Raw genomic sequence first — 14,027 nt, forward strand, 5'->3', positions numbered from 1 at the left:
GGGTAGATTAGATTAGATTAAAATAAGGGTGAAGTTTCACTGCGACCTAAAAGATCTATTGTGTGCCCCTTTCTAATTACTGCTTGATGTTATTCTCAAGTCAAATTACTTCGTACAATCCTATGGCTTTAATAAAGGCTAATAGTTGTGACGGTTCCAGTAATGAGATATTTCCTTCTGGAATTTCATAATTACCGAGGTGCATGGCACGACTTTCGGCAACTGTTTCGCATGCAGTTACTAGGTGTTCTGGGGTCTCTTCCTCTTCCCCACAGAATCTGCATTCACCTGTCTGTTCTAGTTTTAGTTTCCTGCGGTGTTCTCGAAGGTGACAGTGCCCTGTTAGGAATCCTGTTACAATCCGTAGTTTAGTTTTAGTTAAACTTACTAGAGCTTTAGATTTTTTTGGGTCGAGGGTTCCAAGGAACATCTTGGAGTGTCTCAACCCTGGATGATCATCCCAGAGGCTTTCTCTGAGTTGATCCTCCATTTTTGTAAGCTCATATAGGTAAGTATTCTTTCCTATGCCGCAGAAAGGTTCCGGTCCTACAAATTGAGAACCAGATCCCTTTTTTGCCAGAATATTGGCTTCTTCGTTACCTTGCACGCCTGTATGTCCAGGTACCCACAATATTGTGACTTTGTTTCTCTTTCCTACCTCATTAAGTTTGCCCAAACAGTCTCTTACCATTTTAGAACTGATGACATGTGAACTCAGTGCTGCTATGGCTGCTTGACTGTCGGTGAAGATTGCGATGTCCTGCTTGAGGTAGTCTTTGTTCAGGATTAATTGAGCGCATCTTTCTATAGCGTGTATTTCCGCTTGAAAGACACTGGTGTATTTTCCCAGTGGCTCTGAGTATTTGGTGCCAGGCCCAAATACTCCAGCTCCTGTTCCTTTTTCGGTTTTAGAACCATCTGTGTACCATTTGATAGTATTCTGCTTAAGTGAGCGGGCGACAGATCCATTTTCCCAGTCACTTTTGCTGTCAATTTTTGTACTGAAATTCCTAACAAAGTGATATTCCCGAGTTATATCGTCCTTGGGAAGATCGAACAGGGGAATGGATCTTGTTTGAGATACCCAGGCTCTCTGATCAATGTCCCTACTGTTCGTTCTATCCCTTGCTAATCTGAACATGGCCCTTTTAGCAGCTCCCTCTACTGCCAGGTGAAGAGGTGCCAGGTCAACTATGACCTCCAGTGCTGCTGTGGGGCATGTTTTCATAGCTCCTGTAATGCATACGCATGCAAGTCTTTGAACCTTGTCAAGTTTACGCCTTACTGTACTTAACTTTGTAGTGTCATGCCACACCACTGCCCCATATGTGATTATGGGTTTAACCATCATGGTGTACATCCATCGCAGTATTTTTGGGGAGCATCCCCAGTTTTTACCCGCTAGGTTCCTACAGATCATAATGGCTTTAGTGGCCTTGTTTACTGTGAATTCTAGATGCTTGTTCCAACTAAGCTTACTATCCAGTATCACTCCTAGATATTTTACTTCATCCGATGTATGTACAACTTGTCCGCCCAGGTGGATGTCCCTGGTGGGTTGCATTTTCCTTTTACGAGTGAATGGTACGATAGTAGTTTTCGCTGAATTTATGCTCAGCCCCACTGATGTGCACCATTCTTCCGTGATGCTTAGGCTTCTTTGTATGAGGTCGTATAAAGTGCCCTTATACCTGCCTTTGACTATAATAACGATATCATCAGCATATCCTATGCAGGTGAAACCGAGATTTGTCAATATCTCAAGTAGTTCATCGACTACTAGACTCCATAGTAAGGGTGAAGTTACCCCTCCTTGAGGCGTGCCACGAGTAGTTTTGATGCCTGTGGTCTGTTCGCCCACAGTAGTCTCAGCCGTACGCGTGGCAAGCATTTGACAAATCCATCGGATTATGGTTTTGTTCAAATTTCTTTTTTCCAGGGCATTTTTTACCGCTACATGTGACGTGTTATCAAATGCCCCAGATATATCTAGAAAGGCGCAGATGGCTGTTTCTTTCTCATTCAGGCTTTTCTGGATGATTTGTGTCAGTTGATATAGTGCGGTTTCTGTGGATCTGCCCGCTCTATAAGCATGTTGACACTGATGTAGAGGTGCTCTCTCCAGAATGTCATTCCTGATATGGTTGTCTACAATTTTTTCTATTGTTTTCAGAATGAAAGACGTAAGGCTGATAGGTCTGAAAGATTTGGGGTCAGTCCCATCTTTTTTTCCTATTTTCGGTATGAAGGTGACTTTTGCCCTTCGCCAGCTACTGGGAATGTATCCCGACGCTAAGCTCGTCCTTGCTATTCTACTCAGGTGAGGAAGGATTTTCTCTTGTCCGTTTTGTAGGAGAGCAGGAAAAATTCCATCCACTCCCGGTGACTTGTACGGTCGAAAGGTGTTTATTGCCCATTTCAACCTTTCTGTCGTAAAGACGGTCCTTGCAACTTCCCAGTCCTCTTTTTTAGGATTGGTGTACTTTATTGGGACCGTTTCTATAGGTTCGCACCCTGGAAAGTGTGTTTGAAGTAATAGGATGGCTTGCTCCTCTTCTCCCTTCGTGTAGGTGCCATCTGGCTTTTTGAGGGCCATTATTGGGTATGTGCCTCCCTTAGCCATTGCTTTGTGCAGTCTAGCCGCAGTCGGAGTGTTAGCGATTTCCGCACAGAAAGTTCTGAAGTGCTGTCTTTTGGTTTTTCTTATCTCTTTGTTATAAAGAGTAAGCACTTCGGCATATACCTGCCAGTTACCGTCTCTTTTCGCTCTATTGAAAAGATGACGCACTTTTGACCTTAGTTTTGACAGGTGTGTATTCCACCACGGGGCGTCTTTAACGGGTCTCTCACTGGTCACTGGGCAACTTGAGTCGAACGCCTCATTTATTGCACGTGTGACAGCTTGTGAGTCCTGCTCTAAGTCTAGATGGTGCGGTTTCCCATTTAAGCTTAGATAATTTAAGTTGTTTTCCAGATTGGTGTTGTATAATTCCCAGTCTGTTTTTCCTGGGACCCTCCTTTCGGGTCGATTGTATTTAATGCTGTCCAGCTTGAATTCGATAATCCTGTGGTCGGACAGTGATGGTTCAGCTGATACTCTCCATTCCTTGATGTGGTCTCTGAGACTGGAGCTGACTAAAGTAATATCTAATACTTCCGATCTCGATTTAGTTACGAATGTTGGTGTAGTTCCCACATTCAGAACCTCGAGATCGGTTGTCGTTAGATATTCAAGCAGACACTCACCTCTAAAGTTAATATCTGTGCTTCCCCATGTGATATGGTGAGCATTTGCGTCGCAGCCTAGGAGGAGTGGTAGACGCAATCTGCTACAGTATTGAATCAGCTCTTGCACTTCTGCTGGTGGTGTCATAGGCCCATCTCCAGCAAAATATGCTGACGCAATTACTATGGTCCTGTTTGTGTCCCCAATGTCGAGATTTACGACAATAGGTGTTAGGTCCCGTGTCATGAGTTCTGAAATACATATGTAATTGATGTTATTTCTTATAAGAATGCAGGCTCTGGGTGATTCCTGCCTGGTATCATATATTACTTTTGACGTTTTGCTTGACAGACCCTTGATCTGCCCCCGATTGATCCAGGGTTCTTGGATCAAGACTAGTCCCAGATCTTGCTTGACAAACATCCGTGCAATCACATCGGAGGATGCTCGTTTGTGTTGCAGGTTTATTTGTGCTAATTTGCTGAATTTAAAGGCTTCCGGTTTGGCAGAGTGAAGTCCTCTTATGATTTGTCAGGGCCATCCGGTCCGTCCCCCTGATGGTCTACATTAGGTCCCAGAAGCCTATCTTCTTCTTCGCTGCTGATGACATTCTCCTCAGCGGAAGTGGTCGGGTTGACATTGAGATCGAGGTCCATGCCCTCGGTCTCTTGTGTTTCAGTCGCCGTAGAGGTGTTCTCATTGGCGACTGGCTCGGAGGAGGTAGAGGCTGAAGTGGATGGATCAAGCTCCATCTTTTCGTTCTTTGCCTTCTCCTGCTTTCTGAGGCCAGATACGGGGATTTGCCCAAACCTGTAGTGGATAGTGTATCCCTTTGCCTGGATGCTATCCGCAGATTTGGTGTCGATTCCAACAGAAAGCACTTGACCGTGGCCATTTCCTTTGGCGCTTATTACTTTCCAGGTCTCGGTGGAGATCTCTGGATTCTGTACTCCAATGAGTTTCAAGAGAGCTGTGGTGTCTTGCCCTTTGCTCCGTGGAAGAAAAAGGCTGATGGTATGCGCTTTTGGGATGTCCTCTCCTCTTTTCGCTACCAGCGCTGGCCCTTTCCATTCCTTCAACCTAGGTGCCATCTGAGCCAGCCATTCTGCTGTCTGCTCCGACTCGCAGTCCACAAGTATCATTCCCGAGCGAAAATGAATACCTGAGAACTGCAGGCCCTTTGTTGTGCTGTTGATCATTTCTGATACGATTGCTTCCTCCACATCTGTGAGTTGTTCGGAGGTTAGAGTTGCCTCAGGGTAGTCCTCCGGCAATACTCCGATTCTGATGAGCTTTGCCGCTTTTGCATAGCAGTGGGTAACAATGGGCAAAACTCATAAATTGACCCAAAACCGGGTGGCACTACCTGCAATCAACGAAAAGAAAGAATTTTACATTGAAACTAATACCCAACTAAGGTAGTGGCATAAAATATTGGTGGATCACCAGGTACCACTTTTGCATACCTAATGAGGTTTTATTGCTCTACACACTTCTGAAATAGAGTATAGGAACGGGAATTTTTATGTTTTTTTTTATGCGAAATCTTCACTCTTTTTGGTATTTCCGAAAAAATAAGGTAATTTGAGAAAAATATAAGGTAAATAACTTACCTAATTTTTCGTTTACTGTTATTTATGTTAATGTTTTTTTTAAGTCTCACACAAACATGCAATTGTCAAATAAAGTAAATAATAAAACGTTTGATTTTAAAAATACCCGCAGCGCAGAGGGAAGCGCACAGAGGGATCCCTTGCCCCCCTCTCCAACCCCCGCTGGGTTTGCCCCCCGGCGTGGTGTGGAGACTGAGGATGAGGGCCCCTCAACTTCTTTCCCCCCCGGGACTGAAGTCAACCACCCACCCCAAAATCCCACCCCTATTTTTCACCCCCAAAACCCACCCCCAACACAAATGGAGACAGACTTTCCCCCTCTAAAACAACCACCAAAAACCCTCCCCTTAAATCCACCCCCCTCACAAAGCCACCCCTCTACTTCTCGTCCTCAACCCTCCAAACCCACCCGTCCAGACACCCGTTCAATCCCACCCGTAATCCTACACACCACCACCAACTGGGTGCGAACGCATTCTTGGTTAATGCAAGAAAAAATCACTTTTGATAAGATCACTAACCACCGTCTCGGACTGGCCCTGTACCCTCGTACCTCCCTGGACCACCGCAAAACCACCAGGACCCTTAGGGACCACAACCTAGAATATCACTCTTATTTCCTAGAAGAAGATAGGAAACTGATTGTGGTTGCTAAGGGTTTGGACAATAGAATGACCCTTGAAGAGATCACGGAAGACCTGAGGGCAAAAGGGTTCGATCCGGAAGAGGTGGGATGGCTCAGGGCCGGGCCCAGAAGAAACATCATCACCAACATCCTAAGATTCCTCGTCCCAAACTCCCAATCCCACATCTATACAGTCCAAGAAATAAACTGTATCAGAGTCAAAATTGAACAGTTGGACACTTCCAAAAACAAACAAATTTCGCAGTGCCAGAGATGTCTCGAATGGGGGCATTCCCTGCAGAATTGTGCTGCAAAGCCAAAATGCAGGAAGTGCGGGGGAGAGCACATCTCCAGCACATGCGAAAATCCTATCCCAGAATCCCAAGAACGCCCTAAATGTTGTAATTGCGGTGGAGAGCACTCACCCAAGTACTTCCGATGTCCCAAAAATCCCAACTTTATCAATTATCAAAAACAGTCCTACGCTCAAGCGATAAATTCTCGCCAAAATCCCATCCCTCCAGCTCATCCCAACTCTATCCAAAATCCCCAAGTCACCCAAAAAACTGCACCCCAAACACAACCTAGAACCCTCAATCCTTTATTGCAATTAATCCCTTTAACTGAAAATCCTGAAATCCTAAACCAAAAAATAGACATAATCCTAAACACCCTTATTAATAAAATTTCTGCCAACCCTCTCCTAAAAACCCTTTTTACCTAAACCCTTTCCCTAACTCAAAAGATGCAGGACCAAAACTCGGACACAAACATCCACCAACTGTCTATTCTGTCATGGAACGCCAACTCGGTCTTTCCTAAAAGATTTGAGTTGGCTGATTTCATGACAGAAAATGACATTGACATAGTTCTTCTGCAAGAAACTATGCTCAGACCCCACACAAACTGGACTATAACTAACTATAACATTTACAGAACAGACAGACCCTCGGACAGACAAGGGGGCGGCACAGCCATCCTAATTAAATCCAAAATTCCTCACCAAATCGCACAAAATCCTGATACCTTCCCCTATATTGAAAACACCTCCATTTCAATCAAATTTGCCAACAAAACACTAAAAATCATTTCCGTTTATAGACCACCCAAACAACCTTTCTCCGCAGAAATCCTTGATTCTCTCCTTCATCATCCCTCTAATCCTATCCTACTGGCCGGTGATTTCAATGCAAAATCCACATCGTGGGGTTGCAGAAGAAATAACCAGGCCGGTAAAACCCTCCTCGAATACTCCCAGTCCAATCTTATAACTATCCATGCACCTCCAGAACCCACCCATGACCATTATAACGGTCAAGATATCCTTGATCTAGCCATTACCAAAAACCTTCCCCACAATATTCAAATCAAAAACTGTGATGACCTATCTACCTCCGATCATTCCCCCATAATTATTACCCTTTCCAACCTGCTTATTCCCATTTCTCTCCCCACAAAAAGAATCACTAATTGGACCCGTTTTAATAATATTCTTAAAGAAATCCCCCCCATAAACAACCCTCTGAGCCCCTCCCAGATAAACAAAAGTATCCTTTCTTTGTCAAATAACATCCTTTCTGCACTAGAAAGCTCATCCTCAATAATCCCCATCCCACAAAAAAATCCCCACGCCCTCCCCCACAACATCAAGTCCCTCATTAAAAAAAGAAACCGTTTAATGAAAATGTACCGAGAATTCCTAGACCCATCCAAAAAAACAGAAGCCAAACTCCTATCTAAAACTATCCTTTCCCTTATCCTGGAGCATAGAAATCAAAACTGGACCCAATTCCTCTCTGAAGTCGATGTTGAAAAATCCCATTCCCAATACTGGCGCCTCACAAAGTCCCTCCGGGGTAAAACAAAAACCCTCATCCCCCCCATTCACAGTCCCCATCATGGAATTGTGTACACGACGGAAGAAAAGGCACTAGCCTTTGCAGACTCCCTCGAGTCACAATTCCAGCTAAACCCCATCCCCCCATCCCTTTATGATCATGAACTGACCATAGAGAAAACACACCGTCAAATTTCCCGTACACCAATAGATCCCAACTGCCCCATAAACCCAGCTACCTTAGAAGACCTAAAAAACATCATTCACAACCTAAAACCTAAAAAATCCCCCGGCATCGACTCCATTTCCAATAAAATGATTAAAAACCTTCCCGATAACATCCTTCTCTCCCTCCTAAATATTTATAACAACTCCCTAAAACACTGTTATTTCCCATCTCCCTGGAAATCGGCATCGGTAATTGTTATTCCCAAACCCGGCAAAAACCTAACTTTTCCTCAAAACTGGCGCCCCATAAGCCTTCTGCCCACAATGGGCAAAATCCTTGAAAAAATAATCCTATCCCATATTGAATCCTTTTTAACTTCCCATCCAATTATCCCGGTAGAGCAATGTGGCTTTGTAAAAGGGCTCTCCACGGTTCACCAACTGTGCAGAGTCCAGCAAAGCCTCATTGACTCCCTAAATCGGACCCATTCCACCCTCATGCTAGCGCTGGACGTTGAAAAAGCGTTCGACCGTGTCTGGCATGAGGGCCTAATCCACAAAATGCACTCCTTTAAATTCCCTTTAAACATCACCAAAATTATCCTCTCCTTCCTAAAAAATCGGTCCTTTCAGGTTAAAATAAACAATATTCACTCCCCCACCCGCAATATTAATGCAGGGGTTCCTCAAGGTTCACCACTGTCCCCTATCCTATATAACATTTACCAAGCCGATTTACCAAAAACTCCCCAAACACAATTAGCCCTATACGCCGATGACACCTTGATCTATGCATCCTCAAAAAATCTTAAAACAATCCACTCCTATATCCAATCCCATATGAATCTTATCGCTGAGTGGTCTTGCCGATGGAGGATCAAAGTCAACGCAGATAAAACTGAAGCGATTTTGGTCTCCCGGAGGCGAGACCGCTCAATCCCTCCTATAAAAATCCATAACTCCCCGGTCCCATATAAAAATCAAATCAAATATTTGGGCTTCTACCTCGACCACAAAATATCCCTAAAACCCCATATAACAAAAACCCTCTCCATCGTTAACAGTTCCTTTAATGAACTTTATCCCCTATTAAACAAAAAAAGCCCCTTCTCCCTTAAAAATAAATTACTCCTTTATACCCAAATTATAAGACCTAAACTCCTTTACGCCGCCCCATTGTTCATAAACTGCCCCAAGACCCACCTACAAAGCTTCAAGTTTTTCAAAACAAAATATTAAGAATAATTACTGACGCCCCATGGTTCATTAGAACCGCCGACCTACACGTAGACCTAAACTTAGACACGATAAAACAACACCTAATAAAGACCCATACGAAATTCAAAGACAAACTCACAATCAACAGTGATAGTTCTATAACGAACTTCCTAATAAAACCCAGACCAGACAAAGCATCTTTTGAGAATCTTTTTCAATACCAATGCCCACTACAAGCTCCTCCCATCCATCTTCCATCCTAAACTCCGCCCCTCACCATCAGCACCTCAGTCCCGGATACAATCGACGCGCTAATTTACCTACCGCGCTTAACGGTCCGAACAGCCATCGCACCGCATAAAACAAATGCACAGTTTGCCGCGGATATGAATTGAGCTCTCTCAACGTAAACACCACAGACGCATGAATCTTTTTGCTTATTCTAATAAAAGCCGTTAATAAATAGTATTGTTAACTAAATAAATATAATAGATCATAAATTAATATAAAATAATATAAAATAAAAATAAAATAAAATAATATAAAATAAAATTTTTAAAATAAAACAAAATAAAATAAAAAGTATTGCTCTCTTGCCCTTAAACAGCTGCGAAGGCAGTAACCCGGCCTTCGCACCCCAATCCTTCCACACACACACCTCTCCCGCCCTCTCCATTGTCATTCCTGTCTCTCCCCCTATCCCCCTTTGCTCAGGAAGCAGAGCCATAAACAAAAAGATGCCTGCCTAAAGTCCATTAGCTGACATGTGACAGCAAGCCACGAAAAGGGCAACACCCATGCCAGGGTACGCCCGGTTGCAATGCCATGAAGAAGAAGAAGTCTCACACACTTCACTTAAACATGTTTTTATTTTCACTGGTGAAATAAGCGAGCTCGTTTTCTTTACCTTCAGCCTCGTCTTCACTACTACTGCCATTATTGTCACTGTCCTCATTTCCTATTGTGATGACAAGGGGCTCGATTTCTTCCATGATGTAACTTATACACACTGTTTTGTATTGTATGCTTACCCGTTGAACTAATATTTTTTAAAACACCAGTAACCGTATCGCTCTGCCAACATTTCTTGAATGTCAACTCGTTATCCACCCAAGTTTCGTCCAAGTAAATAATGTTTCGGCCTTCTTCACGATATTTTCGTATTTCGCGAAGATATTTGTATCTCCAGGAAAGAATATTGGGCCTCTCCATTAAGATTTTCCTCTTATTTTGACACTTACGCCAAAAAAAGCCATTTGACTTTAATAAAAGACGAAGCGTTTCCCTGGAATAAGAAAAATTTGCCTCTTCTTTTAATTTTCTTCTTTCTAGTTGTAACAACTTTCTAGTTGTCGGAACCACTTTATATTACAGGTAAAATCTGGTGATACAATGTCTAACTATTTGAAAATGAAAACTGTCATCTTTTTCGACGACAGTTTTCCGTGGCCGTTTTTTCCCTGGACTGACTAACATTTCATCAGGGTTATTTTGTTGCCTTTCTTCATCTTCCTTGTGAATTTTTCTCACAGATGATACGGAGACTCCGGTATAAAGGGAAACGCAATCAAGCTTACGCTTAAGAGGCAATTTCATCGAATTATTTGCAGCTTCTTCATCGCAAATCCTAATAACAACATTTTGAATGCATAGTTGGTATACAAAAAGCAATAAAATATAATATAAACTACTGTTTTTTTAAGAGGCACAATGTATTTCACTTTTTTTAAATAAATTATTATAACTTACCTGTACGTTTGCTATCACTTCCCTCGTTTGACTATGAAGGACCTTACCCTCAGTGAATTTATTCATTACAATAAATGCTATTTTTCGTATATATGTAGACAAAACAAACTAAAAAATTAAATATTAGGTATTTCATGTAAGTAATAAAACAGTGAAACTCCAAACCTAAGAAAATTACACTACCTACTTAGGTATACACAACACTAATATTAGTTTTTTTAATTAATAGCCACAAATAAAACAAAATAATAAATAACATATAAAATAAACGGAATCCAAAAATCAACGATAAAACCTACGCCACTGTCCCTTCAATAGTAATCAATGTTTTGAAACGGCAGCAAGCATTGTAAACAGGTGACAAAGACCCTGTCCAATGAACTGTAGAAATAATTCATAACAAAAACACGTGCGGCGAGGGAAACCAATCACAAGCGTTCAGGTTCATAATGGCTGACCCCTATTATACAAGAAGTAGAGGAGTAGACGTAGGAATGTAGAGATGTAACGTAATGTTGCCAGATTTACTAAACATGATCCATTTTTTGGACAAACATTTAATTGTATCATATTTAATGGTAAAACAATTGCGTATTAAAGCCAAAATGGAATAACTATTTAGATTATAATTCTTAACATTTTACCCTCTATATCTTGTTATTGTAAAAAATCTTATATTGCATATTATTAGAAAGTAAGTCCCGCACAATTTCGTTTTGAGGTTAAACGTGGCAACGTCGAATATTTTGGCCCACATTCCTGCCGCTGTTTCAGATCCAGTTGCCAGACTATACTTAAAGGGTCGATACCAAATGCTTTCGATGGAATGGGTTATCCTAAAATATTTATTACAGATGACAGTGACACGGAAAGAAAAGCATTAAAAAATGTTTGGCCAGTATCACAAACACTTTTATGCCGTTTTCATATATGCCAATCTATTTGGCGCTGGCTCTGTGAAAAAAAGAATGGAATACTCCAAGACGAACGACAATTTTTATTTAAGACATTCCAAACTATATTATTAGCATCGACTATTGAGAAAGCCACAGAATCATTTAAGATTATGCTTGAAAACCAACGATTTCCGCAATGGAAAAAATATATAACTAGTGAAATAACATTAAGGCCTTTTAAGGACATAGTTCTACTTAGACGTCAGCTGTACTACCTTAGAGGAATATTATAGAAGACAACTTCAAAATTTTGTAAACAGTAGATATGCAGCTCCAAGATTACTCTTTAAAAGGCAATTAGAAAAAATGAAATATTTAAAAAGGGAAGATATAATAAAATTATCAGAAAATGTATACAAAGTCCCTAGTGAGCGAAATTGTTATGTGCTTTACGAAGTCGACATAGCCACTGGATTTTGCAGCTGTGAAATTGGGAGATTGGGTGCATTTTGCAAGCACCAAGCTGCGATTCCACACATTTTTAATATATCTGTCAGCAACGTTCCAGCTACTAATCCTGAAGATCGATACGAAATAGCTAAATTAGCTTTTGGCGAAAAAGTTCAACCTTTCTCATTTTATAGCGGGCTTATAGGATCCAGTGTATGTATTACAGAAAAGTATACTAATAACAACTTTAATAACATGGATGAAAATAATGTTAGAGAAGATATTTCTATAAATAACAATGAAATAGCTAAATAACAACAAATCTCATTTGCAGATTTTATTAATACAAGATAAAAATGTTACATTTGAAACTGATTCATCAACGTTAAAAATATTGAATGAGAGATTAACCCATATTAAAACCAAAACGGCTTGGGAAAGTTTTTTAAAGACTGCAGGAAGCTCCTCGGCAAGACGATTTGGACACAAGGCCAGTATAAGAGTACAACCAACTTCAATCAGCCGAAGAAAGTTAGGAGTTACTATAGAGGGTCAAAAAGTTTTCCATTTGGGCGACCACCTAAGGATGAACCTTCTAAAAAAAGATTAAAAAGGCGCCACAATCTTTCTGCCAACATCGCAGAAAATCAAAGAAATGCAACTAAACATGGCGAAGGACATGAATTTCGCATAATTATTAATTATTCTGGTTTAAAAGATTTATTTTTTTTTTAATATTAATTTGAATAAATGTTGTTTACTTCCTAATATTATTGTTTTAGTTTTCTTTAATAATGCATTAATAAATATTTTAAAATCAGTCTCCTTGTAACTGATTTGCTTACGTCCGCGCCCGCATAATATTATGTAACATTCCGCTTATGAATTTTGCACTGAATCACATTCCATATACGTGTTTGGCACCTCGCTGTCTATTGGTTGAATCATGACCGCGTGCAGCAAAGAATCAATGGTAAAGCCCTAGATGCCAAATACATATACCGAATGTTTAGATGCTTCCGGGACCCGGGAGTGAATAGGCGTGCTGGGTGCCCGTGGGTGGGTTAAATTAAATATAAAATAGTGTGTAACAGCAACTGTACTACATACCTAAATATAAAAAGCAGCTACAGGGTGTTTTTGAACAAAATAAAGATCAAGAAACCCTAAAAAAACAAAATCTTCTGCACTTTTTTCAAATACATACAATGCAAAAACTCCACAACAAATTAAACGTGTTTTCTGCTTATTCACTGCCTTAAGGCGATGTTGCCATATTGACATACAAATAAGGAAAAAAATTGAGAATAATTATTTTTATATGGAAAAAAGGGTTGAAATATACTTACAAGGGCTTTTAGTTAAATCCCACTTTTGGCACAATCGGATTATTGGACGCATTGAACAATATCATATAATATTTTACAAATTTTCGTTTAACTTTTATATATATTTTTTTGAACTGAATAGAGACCTGGAGAGTCTTATCGACTTTAAGTATCTCCGATTTATTTATTTAACATATGCTAAGATAGAGGTCTAATCTAGATTATTTGATGATGATTTGATGTTGCCATTGATAATTACATTGTCGAACTTGGGGGGCCTAAGCCCTCCGATGTGCTCGACGTTCCAAACCAACCCAATACACCCCATTACGTTGCCCCGAACGTTTGTTCAGGTGTTACAGTTGGTAGATCCTCTCAACACTCCATGGTTCAGTAAAAAATCCACCAGTTTTCGGCGGTGAATAGAATTATTTAGCCATGTAATCTAGGACATACGTAATTAGATCTTTATAAGAAAAGAGATAGATAGAAACAGAACGAACGTTTTTCAAATTTTGCCGATTTTATTGACACTATTGGTATTTTTCTACATTTTTTTAGAATATTTGTAAAAGTAGTACCTAACATTTTAGGAAAAACCGTGAAAATATGTCGTAATTTAGTGAATTAGTGCCCAAAAATGTTATTTTAAGCCACCCAACAGTGCCATCTGCTTTAAATGTCGTATAAGTTTGTTTTTTGCATTAAAAAAAAAATAGGATTTCATTTACAAAAAGGCAAATTCGTGTTTCCGTCAGCTCATCTATCAACTTTATAATCAACACAAAGTGCCTAAACAAGAAATACCTCGTTTATTGGTAAAAAAGCTGAAAACCGTTTTGTAAATAATTACCCACATTTAAATAAAAATGCCATTAGAACGTAAAATAATGCTCGTTTTTTTGGATTTAAAAAAA

At 40.4% G+C, this 14,027-nt stretch overlaps 1 protein-coding gene across 1 annotated transcript in view; it reads right to left on the reverse strand.

Annotated features, from left to right (window-relative positions):
* LOC126744778 (myosin-11) overlaps positions 1–14,027 on the reverse strand; it is a 133,653-nt gene that overhangs the window by 87,004 nt on the left and 32,622 nt on the right. The gene's annotated exons all lie outside the window — the stretch shown is intronic.

The sequence above is a fragment of the Anthonomus grandis genome, chromosome 14 (assembly GCF_022605725.1).
Source record: "Anthonomus grandis grandis chromosome 14, icAntGran1.3, whole genome shotgun sequence".
NCBI classification, from domain to species: Eukaryota; Metazoa; Arthropoda; class Insecta; order Coleoptera; family Curculionidae; genus Anthonomus; species Anthonomus grandis.